We start from the raw sequence: 24,037 nt of genomic DNA on the forward strand, positions 1-24,037 counted from the left end.
CTTGGTTGCAGGCACATCCCCAGTGGGAGGTGTGCAAGAGGCAGCTGATCAATGTTTCTCTCTCATCGATGTTTCCAACTCTCTATCCCTCTCTCTTCTTCTCTGTAAAAAATCAATAAAACATATTTTTTTAAAAAATACAACATTCCTGATTGAGTTTTGGAAGGTTGTATTTTTCTAGAAATATGTCTATTTCTTCTAGGTTGTCCAGTTAGTTGAAATAAAGCCGTTCATAGTGTTTTGTTTTGTTTTACAATCCAATGTATTTTTGTGGGGTCAGTTGTTACTTCATCTCTTTCATTTCTGATTTCGGGTCCTCTCTCTTTGTTTCCTGGTGAGTCTGCCTAGAGGTTCATTAATCTTGTTTTTCCTTTCAAAGAGCCAGCTTTTGGTTTTATTGGTCTTTTGTATTGTTTTTTTGTTTGTTTTACTCTATGTCATTTATTTCCTACTTTCTATTTACTCTCGACTTTTCTTGTTGTTCTCTTTCTAATTCCTTAAGTTGTAGTGTTAGATAACTTATTATGAGCTTTTCTTCTTTGAGAGGTAGGCTTGTAGTGCTATGAACTTTCCTCTCAGTACTTCTTTCACTGTGCCTCATAGATTTTGGATTGTTGTGTGTTCATTTTCATTTGTTTCTAGGATATCTTTCAATTTCTTCTTTGGTAACCAATTCATTGTTTAATAACATGCTGTGTAGCCTGCATGTCTTTGATTGTTTTTTAGTGCTTTTCTGGTAACTGATTTCTAATTTCATGTCATTGTGGTATGAGAAGTTGCTTGATATGATTTTAATCTTCTTGAATTTGTAGAGACTTAGCTTGTGTCCTAACATGTGGTCTACCTTTGAAAATGTCCCTTGTTGCACTTGGGAAGAATGTATATGCTGTAGCTTTGGGGTGGAATGTTCTGAAGATGTCAATTACTTTTATCTGATCAAGTGTGTAACTTAGGATTGCTGTTTCATTGTTGATTATTTTGCCTAGAAGATTTATCAAGTTGTGTCAGTGAGATATTAAAGTTCCCTACTATGATTGTATTGCTGTGATATCTCCCTTGATATCCTCCATAAGTATGTTTAATATATTTGGATGCTCCTGTATTGAGTATATATATGTTTACCAGAGTTATATCCTCTTGTAGTATCAATCCTTTTAGTATTACGAGGTGACTTTACTTATCTCTTGTGATGGGATTCACTTTGAGGTCTCTTTTATCAGATATAAGTATTGCTACCACAGCTTTCTTTTCATTTGCATTTGCCTGAAAAAATACATTTCCATCCCTTCACTTTCAGACTTCATGAATCCTTTGTTCTGAGGTGAGTCTCTTGTAAACAGCGTATATATAGGTCATGTTTTCTTATCCATTCAGCTAACCTTGCCTTCTGATTGGAGCATTTAATCCATTTACATTTAAGGTTATTATTGATCGGTACTCCTTTGTTGCCATTTTTATTCTTTATGCCTGTGTTCCTCCCTCCCTTTCTACTTCTTCTTTTTACAACAGTCCCTTTAGCATTTTATCTATTGCTAGTTTGATGGTAATAAACTCCTTTAGCCTTTTTTGTCTGGGAAGCTAATAACTTTACCTTCAATTTTGAATGATAGCCTTGCTGATAGAGTGTTCTTGGATTCAGTACCTTGGTTTTTATCACTTAGTATACTTCATGCCATTACCTTCTGGCCTTATGTGTTTCTATTGAGAAATCCATTGATAGTCTAATGGGAGATCCTTTGTAGGTAACTTTCTATTTCTCTCTTGCAGTCTTTAAGATCCTTTTTCTGTCTTTTATATTTGCCCATTTAATTATGATGTGTCTTGAAGTAGGTCATTTTGGGTTCATTTTGATTGGCACTCTCTGTGCTTCTTGGACTTGTGTGACTTTTTTTCCCAAGTAAGAGATGTTTTCTGTCATTATTTCTTCAAACAGGTTTTCTATTTCATGCTCAGCTTCCTCTCCTTTTGGCACCCCTATTATGCAGATGCTGTTGTTTTTTCATGTTGTCCCAAAGCTTGCTTAAAGTCTCCTGCTTTTTAGTGTAGTTTTTTTTCCAGTTGCTGCTCTGCTTGGGTGTTTTTTTTTTACCTTGTCTTCTAACTCACTGATTCTGTCCACAGCTTCTTCTAGTCTACAGTTGAAACCTCCAGGGTGTTCTTTATTGCACTGTGTCATTTTTCATTTCCTTTTAATTCTTATTCATGTTGATGTATTTCTCGTTCAGCTCCTTATACTTCTCATTGAGTTGCTAGTAATTCTCATTGAGATGATTGAGCATCCTTATAACCATTACTTTGAATTCTTTATCTGACAAATTACTTGCCTCCATTTAATTTAGTTCCTTTTCTGATGATTCCTCCTTTTCTTTCATTTAGGGGTTGTTTCCTTGTCTCTCCACTTTTTGTGCCTTTATTTATTTCTATGTATTACTAATAAATCAAACTGCTATACCACCCAGATTTTTTGAGTTGGTCTTATTTAATAGGTGCTTTGTGGGTCCCTGTGGTGCAGTCTCTCAGGTCTCCTGGGCTGGATGTTCTAGGAAGGCCCCCTAATTTAGGTATTTGAATTCTCCTGTTCTTTTTGAGTCTTGAATGTTATTGTGCCATTCGTGAATAAAGTCTCCTTCCAGGGTGTCAGATTTTGTGACTTACGCCTGACCACATTGTGCCAGCCATTTCGGAGGTGCTGACTGAACAGCACAAAATACAACAAAAGACCAGCACAAAATACAACATAACACAGGAGAAACAGAACAAGGATGTACACAAGTCCCCTATAGCTCCCAACCAAAGTGACCACCAGAGAAAAGAGAATTTGGAAAGAGAAAATAGAGCATGAGTGATAGAAAAAAAAGAAAGAAAGAAATATGGGGAGAAAACACAACACAACAAACAAAAACACCAAGAAATGGGTAGAAGTCTCTGTAAATACAGAGCTTAAATAAAGAAATAAGAATAAAGAATTAGAGGAATAGGGAAAGGAAATGGTTTAGAATAAAGGAGGGAGAAAAGAAATGAGAAGACAAGAAAAAAAATTTTGAAAAAGGAAAGAGAGCAGATAGACCTAAATTTAGGAAGTGAAACAATAAATTAGGAGAAAAAGAAAGAGAAAGAGATTTAAAAAAAAATGAATAGTGAATAAAAAGAAAAGAGAAAGGAAATTGAATAGGAACACGGAAGAGGAAAATTAGATATATGAACAAAACAACAGAGACTAGAATAATAACAAATCCATAAGGAAAAATAAGGAAGATAAATTTTAAAAGAAAGGCAAGAGAAAAACTAAAAAGAATCGAGGAGAATAAAAACAGGAGTAAAAAAGAGAAAAGACGAAGGAAAAAATTGAGGGTGGGAAGTGAAGTGTCTTTCATTTCAGCTGAGTTTTAATACCGCATGGGAACTGGCTTAGGACCCTACTTTTTTGTTCTGTCTGCCAATACTGGGTTCCTGTTAGGTACTTAGGTGCTAACTATTATCGGGTAGGGTACTGTCTGTTGGCTTTTAGGAACCTGCTTGAAGCTCCAAGCAATGCACCGGTCCACCGATTGTGTCTGTCTCCACAGGCCTTGACTGTAAGCAGGAGGGGCCAATCTGCCCTCTAGAGTAATTTTGTTAGACGCCCAGAGCCGGAGCTGATTCAGCACACTTTCCCTCAATTCCCTGAGTTCCACCTCTTCCCACCTTGGCCTGTCAGCCAGCTGTCAATCTTAATCACTCTAAAGTCTGTTTTTGACAGCACTTTAGGTGGGGTAGGTGCTCTTTTGCTTTCAGGGAATATGATGAGTGTGTTTTCCTGTCCCAAAGCGGCTCTTCCATGAGTGGCCTAAAATATTACTCTGCCCTTGGGACCCTAGAGTTTTTATCAGTGTGGTTCCTAGAATAGTGGGGCAGATGGCGCCTCCTTCCATCAGCTCACTGAGTGCTCCTCAAGACTGTTCTACCCTTAAACTTGGCCTCTGCCTTTGCTCCCTCAGTAAAGCTCAAAATTTGGGATGTGGCAGGCTGTACCACGTAGGGCAGGGTTTATTTCTTTACCTGCTCTTTGGGTGTTGGGAGCAGTTAGCTCCTCACAGAAAAAAAAAAATGGCCATTTGGAGGTGTATGAATGACCCGATGTAGGACTCCTGGCTACTTTTTTTAAAATCTCCTCGCATTGCTTCCCACCCCAGCTCTCCTCAGGCACCTCAAGGTCTTGCCTCCCTCCCTGTGCCAATGCCTCAGGTATGTGGTTGCAAATGAAAACTCCTGTGCTCTGGGTTTAGAGTTTGTTTTTTTTAAAAAAAGGCAACCAAACTGCTGCAATCTCTCCCACTGGCTCTGGTCTGCTGGGCCTGGATTCTGCTACTGCCAGCAGCCCTGCTACCTTTCATAGCTGATTGGATGATATGTGTGCCACAGGTCACGCCACAGGTGTGTGGATCCCAGCCTGTGCTCCCAGCATCTATTTTCTGAGGCAACAATTCTCCCCATAGCACAGTGCTCCCTCCTCTCTCAGCTCCCCTCCACTTGCAACCTCCCCCTTCCTACCTGTCTCCAGGTGTTTACTGTTCTTCCTTGTTATAAGTCACATCCTCAGCTGGACCTCAGTTGGTAATTGTGGGTGAATGTTCTCTAATTTAATTGTATTTCCAGACCAGCCCTGGAATGAGGTGCCCAATGGGTCTGCCTATCCAGCTGCCATTTTCTCCTCCCCTCTCGACTAACACCATCTCTGGGTTGGACATCCCAGGGGACCATACCCCAGGGGTGGCTGCTCAGAGAACAGCTGGCCTAGCCCATCCTCTCACCAGAGACATAGGAGGAGCCAGGCCTCCACACATCACCAGGCTTTGCTCGCTTTCCAGGGGAGCAGGGAAGGGGCTTCAGGCATTCGCAGGGGCAGATGGAGCCAGCAGTGATCAGGCAGAACCACGACTCACCCAGAAAGAGGGGTTAGTGCAGAATACAGAGAGAGGAGGAGGGGGCTGAGCCAGGGATCCTGGAGGCTCTGAGCAGGGTCCACAGACCCACCCTGCTGAGGACAGAAGAGCCTGAAACCAGGTGTCATCAGAGACCATTGCCCCAGGCTCAATCCTCTCCCAAGAAGATCAGCCCACATGCCATGGGGGCCCATGCCACTGGGGGACAGAAGAAAGAGGTTGAGCCCCTCCTGGCCAGGCACACAAATCTGTGTCCCTGGTAGAAGAATAAGGAGCCAGATGACAGAAACACCTGCCACTCTTCACCCATCAGCCACTGCTCCCCGCTCCAAGCACCCAGCCCTTGCCCACCGCTGGCCAAGCTCACATGTGGATTCTCATCACTCCCTGCCAGTCCAGGGGATGCCATCAGGGGGATCTGAAGGGGCACCTTCACCACAAGACTGCATGACTGGATGTCAGCCCCACTGCCCTCGTGGTCTGGCACCCACTGTCCAGGTGGCCCTGGCCTATCTGGCATCATTTTCACATTCTGGGCCCGGCCTAAAAGCCTTGTCCGCAAGGGGTCAGGCTCAGGGTGGTTCTCGGTCCATCTCAATGGGATGAAGTCTCAGAAGTCGTGTGGATGGGAGAGCGCTGTCTCAGCAGACTCACCAGGATTCCAAGGAGAGCTCAGCCCACAGCACCACCTGGGGGAGTCAGGACAAAGGCCACCGAAACGAGCCTGCTCAGGGCCTGCAGCACTTCTCCCGCCCTTGGTTCCAGGAAGGCCCACCCTGGCCTTTGCCCAAGTCCTCAGGCTGGGACACAGGTGGCAGTGATGTCCCTGCCCAAGCTGGGAGCTGCCTGGAGAGGAGATGGTGGTGGAGGGAGTCAGAGGGAGGACTTGGACCGCTTCTGGCCACATCTGGACAACAGAACATCTAGGCCACTATGCTTACACATATGACACCTCCATATGAATTAGAAAAGGCACCACTCACTTGGCAGAAGGCAGTGGGACCTTCCAGATGCTTCCATGGCAGGAAAAGTGGCTGACTCCCAGGCTTGAAGGCTGCCCACAGCTGTAGGAATCCACCACCCTCTTCTTCCCCTTCAAAGTATGGACAAAAGGCAGACGAACCCCAGAATCTGTAAAAGCTGAAGCAACTGTGTCAACACCCCTGGCAGCTATACCTGCACATGCCTGGCCAGATTTGAGTTCAACCCGCAGGACCTGAAGCTGTGCAAAGGTAGAGGCCCGGCAGGATGCTGTGAGAATAGACTGGATGGAGCTGGGAAATGAGCCAACACAGGTCTTGTAGCCCCAGGAGGAAGGAGAAGATTCTCAGGTTTCAAAAATGCCAAGGGCCTGATAACACTCTGCCTAAGGATTCGCCTCCCCAAAAAGTCCTGCCACAGAGCAGGGCAGTGGCAGGGCCCTCTGGGCCTGGGGTTTCCTTCTGGAGCCCCTGTGAGCACCCCCAGACCCTCCCCTTTCCTCAACTTTCCTTGGGGTGATGACGGTGCCCTTCCTGATCCCCCTGAAGGCATCCCCTGGACTGGCAGGAAATGATAACAATTCCCATGTGAGTTGGGCCAGAGCTGTGACTTCTGGTTCCCAGAAGGAGACCTGGTCCAGCAGTCAGGAAGACGTAGGCAGGAGTTCTTGGTCAGGAAGTTCAGCCCTCATGACTCAGTTTCCCTCCTGGATTTTCCACCTATAAACTGGAGACTATGGTCCCTGCCATGTCAATCTTGTAGGGAGGCCACCGTAATGTGCTTTGAGGGTGAAGTTGAAGGTCACCAGGTGGTGGCATGTGTACTGAGGGTGGGATCCTCAGGCAATGAGAAGTGGGTGCGGGGAGGGCCTGATGCTCTGGCTTTGTCCTCAGATGTGAATGAATGTACCTCAGGGCAAAAACCCCTGCCACAAGCCTGGCTGGTGTGGCTCAGTAGTTGAATGTAGATCCATGAACCAAGAGGTCAGTGGTTTGATTCCTGGTCAGGGCTCATGACCGGATTGTGGGCTCCATCCCAATAGGGGGTGTGCAGGAGGTTACCAATCAATGTTTCTATTTCTCTATCTCTCTCCCTTCCTCTCTCCCTAAAATCAATAAAAACATATTTTTAAAACACACACACAAAGAACAGTGCCACAAAACGACCCACTGCCACAACACGGAGGGCAGCTATGAGTGCCGCTGCCGCCCAAACTGGAAGCTGATTCCTGGGTCCCCCAATGGCCCACACCACACCGTCTGTGAAGGTTCTGAGTTCAGATCCCATAAAAGAACCACATCTTTTTTCCTTTGCTGAGCCATCTGAAAGAAAGCTGCCATAAGGAGCTTTGACAGGGAAGGGGCAGCACTTTCAGCAATAGTGTGTGCCCAGTGCAGGCAGTGAGGAGAGGGCACCTGGGCTGGGCAGGGCAGAGCATCAGATTCTGTTCCAATAATGGCATGAGCGAAGCTCTGTGCACGGCAGTGCCACAGCCCACAGACTCAGTGCATCGGAGCTATCAGACTGGCAGCCTCCCTGGTCATAAGTCCATCACAGTCCTCCCCCAGTCCATCCTGCCCCACAGGTGGGGGCACAGCTTTGGGATGACACTGGCACACACACAGTCCTGTCCTGTCCACCTTGCAGGAGCGCTCTGAGCTTATGGTGCTTTTACAGTGGAAAATGTCACCACAAGTTTGTATACTGTCGGACTACATGGCTGTTAAGCAGGGTGTAGCGGGGGGTGTCCTCAGTGTACCTTGAGAGAAGGGGCAGGAGGGTTTTATGTAGGGAGTAGAAGGAGGGCCTGACACTCTCTCTGGTTTGTCCTCAGATGTGGATGATTGTAAACCAGGGCAAAACTCCTGCCACAAATCCACCCAATGCCACAACACCGAGGGCAGCTATGACTGCCTCTGCCGCCCTGGCTGGAAGCCGGTTCCTGGGTCCCCCAATGGCCCACACAACACGGTCTGTGAACAAGGTTCGGAGTTAAGATCCCATATTCCCAAAGACACACAGCTGAAGTCACCTGATCACATATTCATGGGGAGCCACACGAACCCAGTGCAATGAATGCTGGGGGTGCCCTGCTGGGCCAGGCTTCCATTCTTTGAGACTAAATGGAAAAAGATCTGGGGGTCCTGCAGAAGGAGCTGGGGTACCAAGGGGAAGGCTCCTGGGGGACCACAGGCAGCAGCTAATTACTAACTGGGACAAAGGTATCTAATATCTCACAACCTGTACCTCTGTGCGGGCTGACCTGCTGTGGGTCAGGCCTCTGCACACTTCCCATATCCCCTGTGTCTACCACTCAGGGATGTGCAGTCAGCAGGTGTCATCACTTCCAGCCAAGTCATGGGGGGGAGGGGGACTGAACACAGGAAGGGGGTGGGGCCCTGATTCCTGAATAAACAAAGGACTACTCAGTGTGAAAATAGGGCCTGACCCTAGATCCTGCCTCCAACACCTGACCCTAGATCCTGCCTCCAACACACACACACACACACACACACACACACACACTCACACACCTAATGACCTGCCCACCTGGACCTCACCCCCTGAAATCAAGAGCCAGGTGAGTGACTCCAGCTGGGACCAGAAGGCAGGGTCCCTCCACTCAGCCCACCATCCACCCATTTCGTCACACTCCCCGACCCATGCATGAGGCCCTCTAAGGCCTCATCTCTTTTCCCCAGAGTCTCTCTCGCTTCTTTGAAAAAGTCCAGGACCTACACCAAGACTTCAACTCTGCTTCAGCCCAGGACACCATCCAGGTAAGGACAGGACCCAGGGGAGGCAGGTGGAGGCATCCCATAGAGACCCGAGGAAGCCTTGGTCTGGAAGAAGACCGACCCCAACACAATGGCGCCCTGCTCTGAGGCCCTGCTCTCCCAGGGTGGGTGGGAAGAGCAGACCAAGTATTTGTATTCACTCTTTTAACACCTTTCCTCTTGTTCTGGTCACTGAACTTGCATTGTCCTTGGTAGCCATGACCAGGGGTTGACCTCTGAGTGGCAGATTGCACTAGCAAAGACCCAGGAATCCTATCGGTACCACCTTTGTCCCCAGATAGACAGGCACTAGGATCTGTTCTCAGAAGCTGAGTGGGCAGGGTTTTCCTGAAGCTTCTCTGGCATAAGATCCACTGGTTCTGTGTCCCCATCCCCCCAGGACATCATAGAGGAGGTGGATAATCTGCTGGAGACCCCGGGGGACCTGTTTACCCTGCCTCGTTCAGAGCAGTACTGTGTGGCCACTAACCTGCTCACTGGCCAGGAGCAAGTCCTAAGAGAACTGAGCAAGGCCTTGCCCAATGAGACACTGACCTTCAGGACAGCTGCAGGAACAGGCAAGTAACCCCGCCTGCCCCCAGGCTCTGCGCTGCCTGCTCCTCACCTCATTGCTCTTCCCATTGCACTAGAGCTGAGTGATCACACTTGTACCTCCTTGTTACTCTCGTAAACATCTACTTATATAAAAACCATGGGTGGTGTTCATCACCTACAGATGAACAGCCGTGACTGAGCAGAAGGAAGTCAGTCCTACAGCGGTTGTCTTGGCAAGGGCAGCGCCCTTCCCCAAGCTGTTTCCAGGAGCTGTTTCCTATAAGGGCGGAGTTTGAGGCAGGAACCCACCCTGGGAGCATGGAGGCAGATCTTTCTAAAGTGTGCGGGTGCCAGCATGGGGTGAACCTGAGTGGGGCGGCTGAAAGGCTTAGAAAAGACAGGCAAGAGAATGAAAGCCGGGTCTCGGTCGGACGCTGCTTCTCTGAGAGACAGCGACCATGCCCATAGCCATGCCTTTATTTTATAGCAGATGCTATGAGGCAAAGTAAGGGCAGGACCAAGATGTTTACAAACATTCTCCTGGGTTTCAATCCAACTCAACTACATGCACCTCAACTCTATCAAGCCCACATCACTCAGGCACTTGGGGCCACGTGTTCGGACCATAGGTTCAAGCTTACAACTACAGCTGTTGGCTATAATTGTGCTGGGAGGGCCCTGCCCTCCAAGCTGGGACTTGCATGTGGCAATGAGAGGACTGTGCCCTCTCATCAGTCCAAGGCTTGAACCTGTCCAAAACACTGTAGCGGCTCCCCACAATAAAGTTTTATTTCTGTTTCTTTGTCACTAATGTTGTGGCCCCACCCCATAACAAAGAAACAAATGAAAATTTCCCCATCGAATTTCTGAATAGTATTACTCCTTTGGGAATGCCGTGTCATAAATTAAAATTGAAAGTGGGTGCAATCATCATGCTATTGAGAAATCTCAATAGTAAATGGGGTCTTTGTAATGGTACCAGATTTATTATCAAAAGATTACGACCTAACATTATCGAAGCTGAAGTATTAACAGGATCTGCAGAGAGAGAGGCTGTTCTGATTCCAAGAATTAATTTGTCCCCATCTGACACTGGCCTCCCATTTAAATTGATTCGACAACGGTTTCCTGTGATGCCAGCATTTGTGATGACTATTAATAAATCACAAGGACAAACTCGAGACAGAGTAAGCATGTTCCTACCTGAACCGATTTTTGCACATAGTCAGTTATATGTTGTTTTCTCTCGAGTTTGAAGAGCATGTGATGTTATAGTTAAAGTTCTAAGTACTTCATCACAAGGGAAATTAGTCAAGCACTCTGAAAGTGTTTTCACTCTTAATGTGGTGTACAGGGAGATATTAGAATAAGTTTAATCACTTTATCAGTCATTGTTTGCATCACTGTTGTTTTTATATCATGTTTTTGTTGTTTTCATATCATGTTTTTGTCATTTTTATATCATGCCTGTTGTTATATCATTTTGTTACTGTTTATTTATTAATAAATTTATATATGATTTTCATATACATTTTACTAATTTCCTTTCATCTCTCACACTTCTATTATAGAGAAAGGGCAAATAGCAATATTAAAATATCTCTGCTAATTAATTCCCTTTTAAAAAAATATTTTATTGATTGGCTATTAGTATTAAGATAAAACATCAAAAGAAAATGAAAAAAATTATCAATACTACACATTTTCATTGTAATATAAATTATCAACAGATGAAATAATTATCCTATATAATAAAGAGGTAATATGCAAATTAACCGTCACGCCCTTGCACAAGATGGCTGCCCCCACATCATCACAAGATGGCCACCATAAGATGGCCAGCAGGGAAGGGCAGTTGGGGGCAACCAGGCCAGCAGGGGAAGGCAGTTGGGGGCAACCAAGGCTGCAGAGGAGGGAGGGCAGTTGGGAGGGACCAGGCCTGCAGCAGAGGGCAGTTAGTGGTGACCGTGCCAGCAGGGGATGGCAGTTGGAGGCGATCAGGCTGGCAGAGGAGGGAAGTTGGGGGCAACCAGGGCTGCAGAGGAGGGAGGGCAGTTGGGGGGGACCAGGCCTGCAGTGGAGGGCAGTTAGGGGTGACCGTGGCAGCAGGGGATGGCAGTTGGGGGCAATCAGGCTGGCAGAGGAGGGAAGTTGGGGGCCATCAGGCTGGCAGAGGAGGGCAGTTGGGGGCCATGGGGCTAGCAGGGGAGGGCAGTTGGGGGCCATCAGGCCAGCAGGATATCAGTTAGGTGTCAATCAGGCTGGCAGGAAAGCAGTTACCGGGTGATCAGGCAGGCAGGCAGGCAAGTGGTTAGGAGCCAGAAGTCCCAGATTGTGAGAGGGATGTCTGACTGCCGGTTTAGGCCTGTAGTCGGACATCCCCCGAGGGGTCCCAGATTGGAGAGGGTGCAGGCTGGGCTGAGGGATCCCCCCCCCCCCCCAGTGCATGAATTTCATGCACCAGTCCTCTAGTAATAAATAAATTAAGATAAAATAGAAATGGCCTCAAAAGAAAACAAATTATTAAATTTGGAGGAATGCATTTTAATATTATCTGATATTTAAGTGATTTGTTTTTTGAGGTGAATTTCACATAACATAAAATCCACCATTTTAATCAAAGTGTACAATTGAGTTGCATTTAATACATTCAGAGTTATACAGCCATCACCTCTATTTCTTTTCTTCTTAATATGTTTTTGTTGATTTCAGAGAGAGGTAGAGGGAGAAGGAGAGAGAGATAGAAACATCAATGATGAGATAAACCAAAGAACCTATATACTTATATGCATAGCCCATGAGGGTAAGAGCTGGGAGGAGGGGGGTAAAGGAGGGGAAAATGGGAGATATCTGTAATACTCTCAATAATAAAAAGAATATATTTTAAAAAATATATTTTAGCCCTAGCTGGTTACGCTCAGTGGATAGAGTGTTGGCCTGTGGACTAAAGGGTTCCAGGTTTGATTCCAGTCAAGGGCACATGCCTGGTTTGTGGACTTGATCCCCAATGAGGGTCATGCAGGAAGCAGCCTATCAATGATTCTCTCTCATGGTTGATGTTTCTGACTCTCTCTCCCTCTCCTTTCCTCTCTGAAATCAATAAAAATATATTTTAAAAATATATATGTATTTTAATAGTGACTGCCTCCTGTACACCCCATACTGGGGATCGAGCCAGAAATCTAGGCATGTGCCCTGATCTGGAATCCATCTGTGACCTCCTGGTTCATGGGTTGATGCTCAACCACTGAGCCACACCAGCCAGGCCATCATCTCTATTTCTAAAGTGTTTTTATCACCCCAAAAGTGAACACTGTACCCACTAAGCAGTTACTTCTCATTTTTCCCTCCCCCAGCCCTCAACAAGCATTTATCTGTTTTCTGTCTCTATGATTTAGCAGATTCTGTACATTTTATATAAATAGAATCACACAATACATGACCTTATAGTCTAGCTTCTTTCACCTAGCATAGTTTTCAAGATCATCCACATAGTAGCATATATCATATGGTTGAATTCTATTCCATTGCAGGTATACACCACCTTTTGTTTATCCATTCATCCATTTATGGACATTGAATTGTTGCCACCCTTTGACTATTGTGAATAGAGTTACTATGATATTAATGTGTACGTTACCGTTTGAATAACTGTTTCAGTTCTTTGGGTCCATATGTAGGAGTGGAATTGCTGAGTGATATGCTAATTATATGTTCAACATTTAGGAGCCACCAAACTGTTTTCCAAAATGGCTGTGTCCCTCACCCCCAGCAATGTGCGATGATTTTATTCTTTACATGCCCAGCATAACATCTTACTTCCATTTTGTTTTGGTTTTAGTAAAGCCTTTCTAGTATGTCAGGTGACATCTCATTAGGCCAAGCATGTCAAACTCGTGGCCCACAGGCCACCAGTGGCCCACAACGAATATTTTTGCGGCCCAGCCAATATAGTTGTATATAAGACTACAACGTTTCACTAAAGACTGATTACTATAATCATGTTGCATTCATTTCCCTTACACACCTTGCATTTCTCTCCACTAATACCAGCACCAAATATTTTAGCAGCCGATTCCCAAGTCATTAGTCTTGGACTCACTTGTTTGGTGTGTGCAACAGGAAATATTTCATTTTCGGAGAACAAGAAAAATAGGTTTATTTGCTTTACGCCTATTAATTTGTGCAGTTATTCAGTGTCTGGTAAGTTAATGTTCAAGGAAAAATATTAATTTTTATTAAATTGTTCTATTATTTTATGTTAATGATTACTCATTTATTACAGCCCTTTGTATTCAGCATGTCCCTATCAAAATCAAGTGGTAGTGAAAATAAATGAAAAATTGGTGACAAACATCAAAATTTCCAAGAAAAGTGGGAATTGGAATATTTTTTCTCTGGAGTAAAAATAATCTGCTTGATATGTAATAGTGCTATTATACATTGAAAATTGAAGCTTTTGGTGTGTTTTTTTTCAGCCCACATAAACTTAAACCTTGTTTATTTGGCCCGTGTTAGCCTTTGAGTTTGACATGCTTGCATTAGGGTTTTGATTGCATTTTCCTAATAACTAGTGATATTTAATATCTTTTCAAGGGATTGTTGAACGTTTGTGTATCTTTTTGGGGTAAATGTTTATTCAAGTCCTTTGCCTATTTTTTAATTGGGCTGTTTGGCTTTTCGTTGTTTTGTTTTAAGTGTTCTTTATATATTTGCTAGTAGACCCTTATGAGACATGTGATTTGCTAATGTGTTTTTCCATCCTATAGATTCTTTTCACTTTCTTCATAGTCTTTTTACTTTAATAAATAGATGCGTGAAATTTTGATAAACCCATTTTATTTATTATTTTCAATTGTTGTACATTTTGTGTCATATCTAAGTATTGATTGCCAAATCCCAGGTCATGGAGATTTACTTCTGTGTGTTCTACTAATTTCTATTTTTATTTTGGTTTTAATATTTTTATTGATTTTTTTAGAGCGAGAGGAAGGTTGAGAGATAGAGAGATAAAAACATCAATGAGAGAGAAACATCATTGATTGGCTACCTCCTGCACACACGCCACAGGAGATAGAGCCTGCAACCCAGGCATGTGCCCTGTCCCGGAATCAAACAGGACGGGGAGGAGGGTGCCTCTTGGTTCCTGGGTCGATGCTCAATCACTGAACTACAGGGGCTGTGCCTGACTGCACTATTTTTAGCTCTTAAATGTAGGTCTTTGACCCATTTTGACCCAATTTTTGTGTATTGTGTGAGGTGTGAGTCCATCTTCCTTTTTTTGCTTGTGCAGAGCCAGATGTCCCAGCACCATTTACGGGAGAGACTATTCTTTCCCTCATTGAAGGATTCTGTTGAAAATCGGTTAACCATAAATAAATGGGTTCATTTCTGGAATCTCAGTTTTATTTTGAGGGTATACATGTCTACACATATGGCAGTACCATACTGCTCTGGTTACTGTATACCAGTAATAAATTTTGATATCAGAAAGTGTGAGTTCTCCAACTTTGTTTTTCATGTTGTTTGAGTATTGGGGCCTCTTGCAATACCATATGAATTTTAGGATGAGCTTTTCCATTTTTTAAAAAATATATATGCTTTTGGAATATTGTTAGTATTGCATTGAGTCTTTAGATCACTTTTGGGAATGTTGCCATGCTTAGAATATTAAACCTTCCAATTCATTATCACAGGATACCTTTCCATTTATTTAGGGTTTTTTAATTAGCAATATTTTATAGTTTTCAGTGGACAAGTCTTGAGCCTTCTTGGATAACTTTATTCCTGTTATTTTGTTGAAGATTTTTCCTTCTATGTTCATAAGAGTTAATGGTCTATACTTTTTTTTTTCTTTTGATGTCTTTTTCTAGTTTTAGAGTAATTGTGGCCTCATAAAATTATTCAATGTTCCTTTTCATTCTATCTTTTTGGAGTGTACAAGAATTTGTGTTAACTCTTCCTTAAGTGGTTACTAGAATTCAGTCTGAACGTTTCATTTAGAAAGTTTTGATTAGAGATTTGATCTTCTTACTTGTGACAGGTCTGTTCACACTCTAGTTCTTCAGTTACTTTTATAGTTCATGGGTCTGTGGGAATTTGTTTATTTCATTCAGGTTATATAATTTGTCGTTACTCTGATAATCCTTTGAAAATTCAGATTGGTATATATATATATATATATATATATATATATATACAAAATATGTGTCTTATTATAACATATATATGGCATTATTTGGTATACCTATAATAATATTACAAATAACATTTGGTATATAGTGTAACAGCCTATCTAATAATAGACAAACATGGTAATTGACCGTACCTTCGCTATGCCTCCCATTGGCTAATCAGGGTAATATGCAAATTAACCGCCAACAAACATGGCGGCTAATTTGCATACTGCGGGCAGATCCCGCTGTGCCGCCCGCCTGGAGCAGGCGGCAGCGTGATCCCGAGCTCCCAGCCTGCCCCAGAGCGGGATCCAGGCCTGCCGTGTGGCCCAGGGCGTGGGGCAGTGCGATCCCAAGCAACCGCCTGCCCCAGCTCGGGATCCGGGCCTGCCGTATGCAGGGCAGGGTGGACGGGGCGGGCGGAAGTGCGATCTGAGCAGCCACCCGACCCAGTGTGGGATCCGGGCCTGCCATGTGTGGGGCAGGGCAGGCGGCATCTTGATCCCCAGCCACCGCCCACTCCAGCGGGGGATCTGGGCCTGCCTTGTGTGGCGTGGGATGGGAGGGGGGGAGCAGCGCTATCTGAGCGGCAGCCTGACCCAGCGTGGGATCCGGGCCTGCCCTTTGCAGCCCGGGGTGAGGGGTGGGTGACCCAGCACAAGATCCGGGCCTCCCATCTTCGACCAGGGGAGACAGGGCAGACACCAGGGTATTGGGCATGCAATCTGCCACCAGGGGAGCAGGACTAACCCAGCAGGTGGTTATTTCCCGAGGGGTCCCAGACTGTGACAGGGTACAGGTTGGGCTGAGGGACCCCCGCCCTGCCAGTGCACAGATTTTTGTGCACCGGGCTTCTAGTAATATATATAAAAAATATCTATACATTAAAATGGAATTATAGCTACAAGTGCTGGCACAGTTACTAATCTCACTCCCTTATATAACTCCCACAACTCATAGAACTGTCCCTGGAGGTGAAGAAGCAAGGAGACAAGAATGTCACCCTGAGCATTAATCAGGCAAAGATGCTGGTGAACTGGGATGTGGTGCAGGACTCAGGTGGCTCAGGTAATGACTGATACAGAGAGAAGGTCAATGAGGCTTTAGAGTGGAACAAGACACCCAAGGATGTAACAAACAGAGAATTAAATATTAAAGGGAAGTATGGGCTGTGGTGGGTCAAAGGAGAGAATGCATCCCAGAAGGAAGGGGGCCTTTGGGACACCCTAAGATTTCAACCTTGTCTTTGTCCTGTAGGCCCTGCTGTGGTGGGCCTTGTCTCCTCTCCAGGGATGGGCAAGTTGCTGGTTGGGGCCCCCCTGTTCCTGGAAACTGAGAAGCAGTCAGTTCTGAATGAGACACACAAGGGCCTGCAGCAGGAAGACTCTCCTGTCCTGCTCTCAGATGTCATATCCGCCTTTGTGAGCAATACGAACACTCAGAACCTCAGCTCCCCAGTCACCTTTGTCTTCAAGCATGTGAGTGCTGGTGAAACGGGGCTGTGGGTGTGGAAGAGGCCTGAGTCCTGGACACAGTCTTGGGGTTCAGGGGCTTTCCCATGGGTGCATCATCTCCCCAGGAAAGCCCATCACAAGCAAGATTTGGGTCAGCGTTTCTGAGCACCAGAACCACCAACTTACACCTTGCCCTGTTCCTACAGACAGTGACCCCGAGGCCAAAGCAGAAGGTGTTCTGTGTCTTCTGGGAGCCTGGCCAGAATGGAAGTGGTCATTGGTCCACCAAAGGCTGCTGGATGGTGAGCACCGGAGACACCAGCACCACCTGCCAATGCAGCCACCTCAGCAGCCTTGCCGTCCTCATGGCCCACTCTGATGTGCAGGTGAGAACCTTGAGAAGGGACTTTGTTCAATGCTTATTGCTATGTAATAAACTCCCATGCATGTTGCACCTAAAAAAACATAATTTATTATTCTGCAATTTATGTGAGTCAATAAATAAACATGGTGCACCTGGGTTGTCCAGTCAGGGTCATACACAAGCATCTCATCTGAGGATTGCTGTCCTCCATTTCCTTTATCATATTCACATTTCTGTTTTTCTCTATTCCTGACCCTCATTTTCTCTCACACATATTTACACTAAAATTAATTTTTTAAGTCTCTGTATGGATTTAAGATGATTTGAAAAAACAGGCAGGAAAAAATTTAATCTTTAAAAAACAGTCAGGAGCTCTAGCCAGTTTGGCTCAGAGGATGGAGCATCAGCATGCAGACTGAAAGGTCCCAGGTTTGATTCTGATCAAGGGCACAAGCCCGTATTACGGGAGCAATCCTTGGTAGGGCTTGTGCAGGAGGCTGCGATCAATGATTCTCCCTCATCCTTGATGTTTCTATCTCTCTCTCTCTCTCCCTCTCCCTTCCTTGAAATCAATACAAATACATATTTTAAAATAAATAATAAAAATTAGGCTGGAAATATTAATTTTAAGCTACCACCATCATCAGTACTTCTCTTTCTTTAACCAAGGATCTAAATCTGTAAGGAACAGGTGTTGCAGGGATGAGGTGAGTAAGTCCAATGTGGGGAGTTGATCCCTGGACATCGAGTGTCTGGATGCAGACTCTGTCGCACAGTATCACTTCATACGGATGGAGGATGATGCTCAACAGGGAACCGTGTGTCTCTGTGACTGTCACATGATAACCTATAAGCTTAGTCATGAAGGAAAATCACCCAATGATTTCCAGGGCTTGGTCGTGAATGAGGACTCTCTTATCCCTCAATGTTTATAGGATCTGAATGAATCAGTTCAGAACCCCCTAGAATTCTAACAGTGTCCATAAACATCATAAATTTACCTGGCTCCTCCACTCCGAATTTTGTTGAACCCACCCCAAACTGAAAATGGTAGAAGAGTGATTAACCCAGATTAGGAGAGTGTGACTGCTCTCTCCTCTTTGCTGGGTCCCAGGATGATGATCCCGCCCTGGCTGTGATCACCTACGTGGGGCTGAGCCTCTCTCTGCTGTGCCTCCTCCTGGCGGCCCTCACCTTCCTGCTGTGCAAAGCCATCCAGAACACCAGCACCTCACTCCACCTACAGCTCTCAATCTGCCTCTTCCTGGCCCACCTGCTCTTCCTCACGGCCATCGACAGAACTGAGCCTAAGGTACCGACACTGTCCCAAAGGAAGCATGCCCTGACCGTGGAATGAGGAGTACACTTGCATTGGACACCTTAATAACATGACTTTGGGTTTGGGGAAGGTTAGAGGGGTAAATAGTCAATTTTACACTGACTGACCCAACTAGAAATCACACCTTCTTTTGACAATTCCTTCATATACAGCAGAGTTCTCCCAAATGCCAAGGTATAGGAGAGGTCCTGGGGCCATGCTCCACCCTGACAATCCCACCTGGTGACTCACTCCTCCCCAGGTGCTGTGTGCCATCATCGCGGGTGCCTTACACTATCTCTACCTGGCCTCCTTCACCTGGATGCTGCTGGAGGGCCTGCACCTCTTTCTCACCACACGCAACCTGACGGTGGTCAACTACTCCAGTGTGAGCAGATTCATGAAGAAGTTCATGCTCCCTGTGGGCTACGGAGTCCCAGCTGTGATTGTGGCCATTTCTGCAGCATCCAGGCCTCGCCTTTATGGAACATCTACTCAGTAAGGGCAAATTCCTGTGGGTTTTTTTTTCTTCTTCCCCATGAGCATGGCTTTGTGGAACCAAGACAGCATTCTGATTATGACAGATCATATGAATAGAGACAATAAGTGATGATGCTTAGGGCATCTTTCTGATGCCTATATAATAAAATGCTAATATGCAAATCAACCGAACAGTGGGGCTACCAGTAGCTATGATGCACACTGACCACCAGGGGGCAGATGCTCAATGCAGGAGCTGCACCCTGGTGGTCAATGCGCTCCCACTGACCTCTCCTGCCTCCATGGCAGCACAAAGGACCCCTCCGGAGATGTCCGACTGATGGCTTAGGGGAGTTGGCTTAAACCAGCAGTCAGTCGTCCTCTGAGGGGTCCCGGACTGTGAGTGACCCCCCTCCTCCAGTGCACAAATGTGATGCACTGGGCCTCTAGTTTATAATAATGAAGAAGAATGTCTCTAAAACTCTCCTTGAAATAACAAAGGTGTCATGAAAAAGGTGCTTAGGACATCATTATAAACAATTTATCCTACCTCAAATAGTACAGGTTGTCCCTAATTTATGTTTGGAAAAATAGAACTGATTTAAATAATCTGAACTATAGATTGTAACATAGGTGAGATCTACATGGTGCTTACTCTGTGCCAGGCACTTTTTAAAATATTTATTTCAGAGAGAAAGGGAGAGGGAGAGAGAGAAACATCAATGATGACAGAGAAACATCAATCATTGATTGGCTGCCTCCTGCATGCCCCACACTGGGAATTGAGCCCACAAACCGAGAATCGAACTGTGACCTCCTGATTGGTAATCAAACCATGACCTTCTGGTTTATAGGTTGATGCTCAACCACTGAGCCATGCTGGTTGGACTGAGCCAGGCACTTTTGTATCTCTTTTTAAAAAAATATATTTCTGCCAAAACCGGTTTGGCTCAGTGGATAGAGCGTTGGCCTATGGACTGAAAGGTCCCAGGTTCAATTCCGGTCAAGGGCATGTACCTGGGTTGCGGGCACATCCCCAGTGGGAGATGTGCAGGAGGCAGCTGATCGATGTTTCTCTCTCATCGATGTTTCTAACTCTCTATCTCTCTCCCTTACTCTCTGTAAAAAATCAATAAAATATATTTTTTAAAAAAATAAAAATAAATAAAAAAATATATTTCTATTGATTTTTAGAGACAGAGGAAGGGAAAAGAGAGAGATAGAAACATGGATGGGCTGCCTCCTGTGTGCCCCATACTGGGAATGGAGTCCACAACCCAGGCATATGTCCTGACTAAGAATCAAACCAGCAACCTCTCAGTGCATAGGATGATGTTCAATCCACTGAGCCATACCAGCCAGGCTGTGCCAGGCATTTTTCTAACCATTTTTATCTTAGTTAATGCAATTCATCTTCACACCAATACTGTGAACTAGACACTGTGATTTGACCCATTTTACACATAAGTCAATCGAGGCACAAAGAGTTTAAATAAATGCCCAAAGGGGCACAGCTAGTAAGTAGCAGAGCTGGGATTCAAATCAAGGGAGTCATTCTCCAGAGCTTTCACTCTTATTTTCAGCTGTTTATACAAGGTTTAATGTGTTCAAGGTTCATCATGTTGTAGCAAGTATCATGACCTGTAGGCTATGGAGTCCCATCTGTGATTATGGCCATTTCTGCAGCTTCCAGGCCTCACCTAGAATTGTTGTTGTTGCTGGTATTGTTGTTTTTTAAATAATATTCCATTATTTAGATATATCACATTTTTTATCCATCCAACAGATGATAAACACTTTGTTTCCATTTTTTTACTATGATGAAAAATGCTGCTATAAATATATAAGTACAAGTTAAAATATTTTTAATTGTATTTATTGGGGTGACATTGGTTAACAACATTATATATGTTTTAAGTGTACAGTTCTATAATACATAATCTGTATATTGCATTGTGTGTTTACCATCCAAAGTCAAATCTCCTTCCATCAACCTATATTTCCCCCTCTACCCTCTACTACCTCCTCCCACCCCTCTTTCCCTCTGGTAACCAGCATACTGTTGACTGTGTCTGTGATTTTTTTGTTTGCTTGCCTTGTTTGTTCATTTCTTGCTTTCAGTTTTGTATCTTATATATGAGTTAAGTCATAGGATTCTTGATTTATTTCTGCCTGAATTGTATCGCTTAGCATGATATTCTCAAGATCCATCTATGTTGCGCAAAGACAGAACTTCATGTTTCCTTATAGTGGAGTAGTATTCCATTGTATATAATAAGAACATCTTCTTTATCAAACCATCTATCAAAGGACACTTTGGTGGTTTCCATGTCTTGTCCATCATGAATAATGCTGCAATGAACATAGTCATGCGTATATATTTGTGTATGAATGTTTCAAAAATTTCGGATAGATATCCAGAGGCTACCCACTGAATGGGAGAAGGTACTTGCAAACAACACTTCTGATAAGGGGCTAATATCTAAAATATATAGCGAACTCATACAATTCAACAACAACAATCCAAATAAAAAATGGGCAGAGGACCTGAATAGACATTTCTCCCAAGAAGACATACAAATAAGGGCGTTGAGCCCTGGCCGGTTTGGCTCAGTGGATAGAGCGTCGGCCCAAGGACTGAAGTGCCCCAGGTTCAATTCTGGTCAAGGGCTCCTACCTTGGTTGCAGGTTCCCCAACCTTGATTGGAGTAATTGTCAGAGATTTGAAATGGTTGGTCTTAGTTGTTTTGCTTAAGCATTTGCTGTTTTTAGAAGGAGAATAAGTCTGCACACTTACATTCAGGAAGTCAGTCTCTCAGAAGCTGCACTCTTACCCACAACATGCTCCTCAAACTTACGTGGGCCTGCATCAGCTCAACTCTAGAGAGATTCCTTCCTGGACACATCAGTTCTTTCCTGCTTACATTTGTCTCAGTGTATATTTCAGTGTCCTACTACACTCTCCATTGACCTGAAATGTCCTCTGTGCAGGCGTAGGCAAAAGAAGGTTTACAATTGTTGGTATGGAAAATAATACAATAATTAGTAAATAATTGAACCAAGAATAAACTGTTTCACATACTCACAACTGTAAGCCTACTTTTGCCCACCCCTGTTCCTTACCCTCATGTGGATCAAGAGTGAATTCTGTCACTGTTTATCAGTAAAACCTTAAGCAATAGACTTAAGCCCTTTACATTTCAGTTACAAACCTGTAAACATAAGAGAACTTCTGTTTTGCACTGTTGTTAAAATTAAGTGGGACAACCCAACAACAAAACACAACCCAATTTAAAAATGCGCTAAAGAAAAAGAGGACCTATATAATATTTTCAACAGTAAAGATTTAAATAGCCTAGCCGGTGTGGCTCAGTGGTTGAGTGTTGGCCTGAGAACAAGGAGGTACTGGGTTCGATTCCCATGTCAGGGCACGTGCCCGGGTTGCAGGCTCAATCTTCAGTGTGTGGCCTGCGGGAGGCAGCTGATGGATAATTCTTTCTCATCATGGATGTTTCTATCTCTCTCTCCCTCTCCTTTCCTCTCTAAAATCAATTTACAAATTTTTTAAAGATTTAAATAAATAAAATAAGTAAAACATAAATAAATGAAAATGGACAGATCTGAATAGACATTTCTCCCAAGATAATGTAAATGACCAGTCAATGTATGAAACATTGCTCAACATTATCAGTCATTAGGAAAATAAAAATCCAAAACATTAAAATGAGATGTCACTTCACAGCAATTAGATTAAAGAGTTAAAATAAAAACATAGCCCTAGTCGGTTTGGCTCAGTAAATAGAGCATGGGCTTGCAGACTAAAGGATCCTGGGTTGATTCAGGTCAAGGACAGGTACCTTGGTTGCAGGCTTCTCCCAGGCACTGGTTTGGAGCACATGCAGAAGGCAACAATTCGATTTGTTTCTCGCACATCGATGTTTCTCTCGGTTTTTCCCTTTCTCTTCCACTATCCTTAAAAAAATCAATGGAAAAATATCCTCGGGTGAGTAATAACAACAAAAATAATATAAGAATTTTTTAAAAGATTATTCAGCCATTAAAACATGCTGCAACATGGATGAACCTTGATTGAAAACATGCTAGGTGACAGAATCCAGTCATAAAATACCACATATTGTACGATTCCATTTACGTCCAAAATAGGCAAATCCATAGAGACAGAAAGTAGATTAATGATGCTGTGGGGCTATGTGGGCAGTGGGGTGCCTGGAAGCAGGAATGAGGAGTGACTGCTAGTATGAATGAGTTTCTTTTACAGGAGTTGGAAATGTTCTAAAGTTAGATTGTGGTGATGATAGCACAACACTATGAATTTTTTTTGAAATATGTTTTTATTGATTTCAGAGAGGAAGGGAGAGGTAGAGAGAGACAGAAACATCAATGATGAGAGAAAATCATTGATTGGTTGCCTTTTGCACACCCCCTACTGGGGATCAAGACTGCAACCCAGGCATGTGCCCTTAACCAGAATCAAACCTGGGACCTTTCAGTCCCCAGGCTGATGCTCTATCCACTGATCCAAACAAGCTAGGGCAACTCTATGAATATTTAAGGTCACTGAACTGTACAGTTTAATTGGGTGAATGTTATGATATGTGAGCTACCTCTCAAAAAAGCCATAATTTAAAAAACTCAGCCCTAGCTGCTTTGGCTCAGTGGATAGAGCGTTAGCTTCCCATTTGTGTTTTGTTGTTGCAGTGTGTCTCATTGTGTGTCTGTGAGATGTGTAGGATTAAAGACCATGTTTACGTTCTTCATGATGGTATCTTCAGAGGCAACCACAGAGCCTATCACAAAAGAGACACTATGTTTGTTGATGAATGAATTAATGAATGAGTTTGCATAATTGTTCTACATTTCTAAGGACCAATGCATTTTTAATTCTCTCTCTTTCTTAGCTGCTGGCTCCACCGAGAAAAGGGATTTATATGGGGCTTCCTTGGACCAGTCTGCGTCATCCTCTTTGTGAGTGAAGACATCAGAGCATCC

General features: G+C 44.2%; 1 pseudogene; it reads left to right on the forward strand.

The window, feature by feature from the left end:
* The window catches only part of LOC102433954, a 30,104-nt pseudogene that overhangs the window by 4,519 nt on the left and 1,548 nt on the right, over positions 1 to 24,037 (forward strand).

Source organism: Myotis lucifugus, unplaced genomic scaffold (genome assembly GCF_000147115.1).
Source record: "Myotis lucifugus unplaced genomic scaffold, Myoluc2.0 scaffold_818, whole genome shotgun sequence".
NCBI classification, from domain to species: Eukaryota; Metazoa; Chordata; class Mammalia; order Chiroptera; family Vespertilionidae; genus Myotis; species Myotis lucifugus.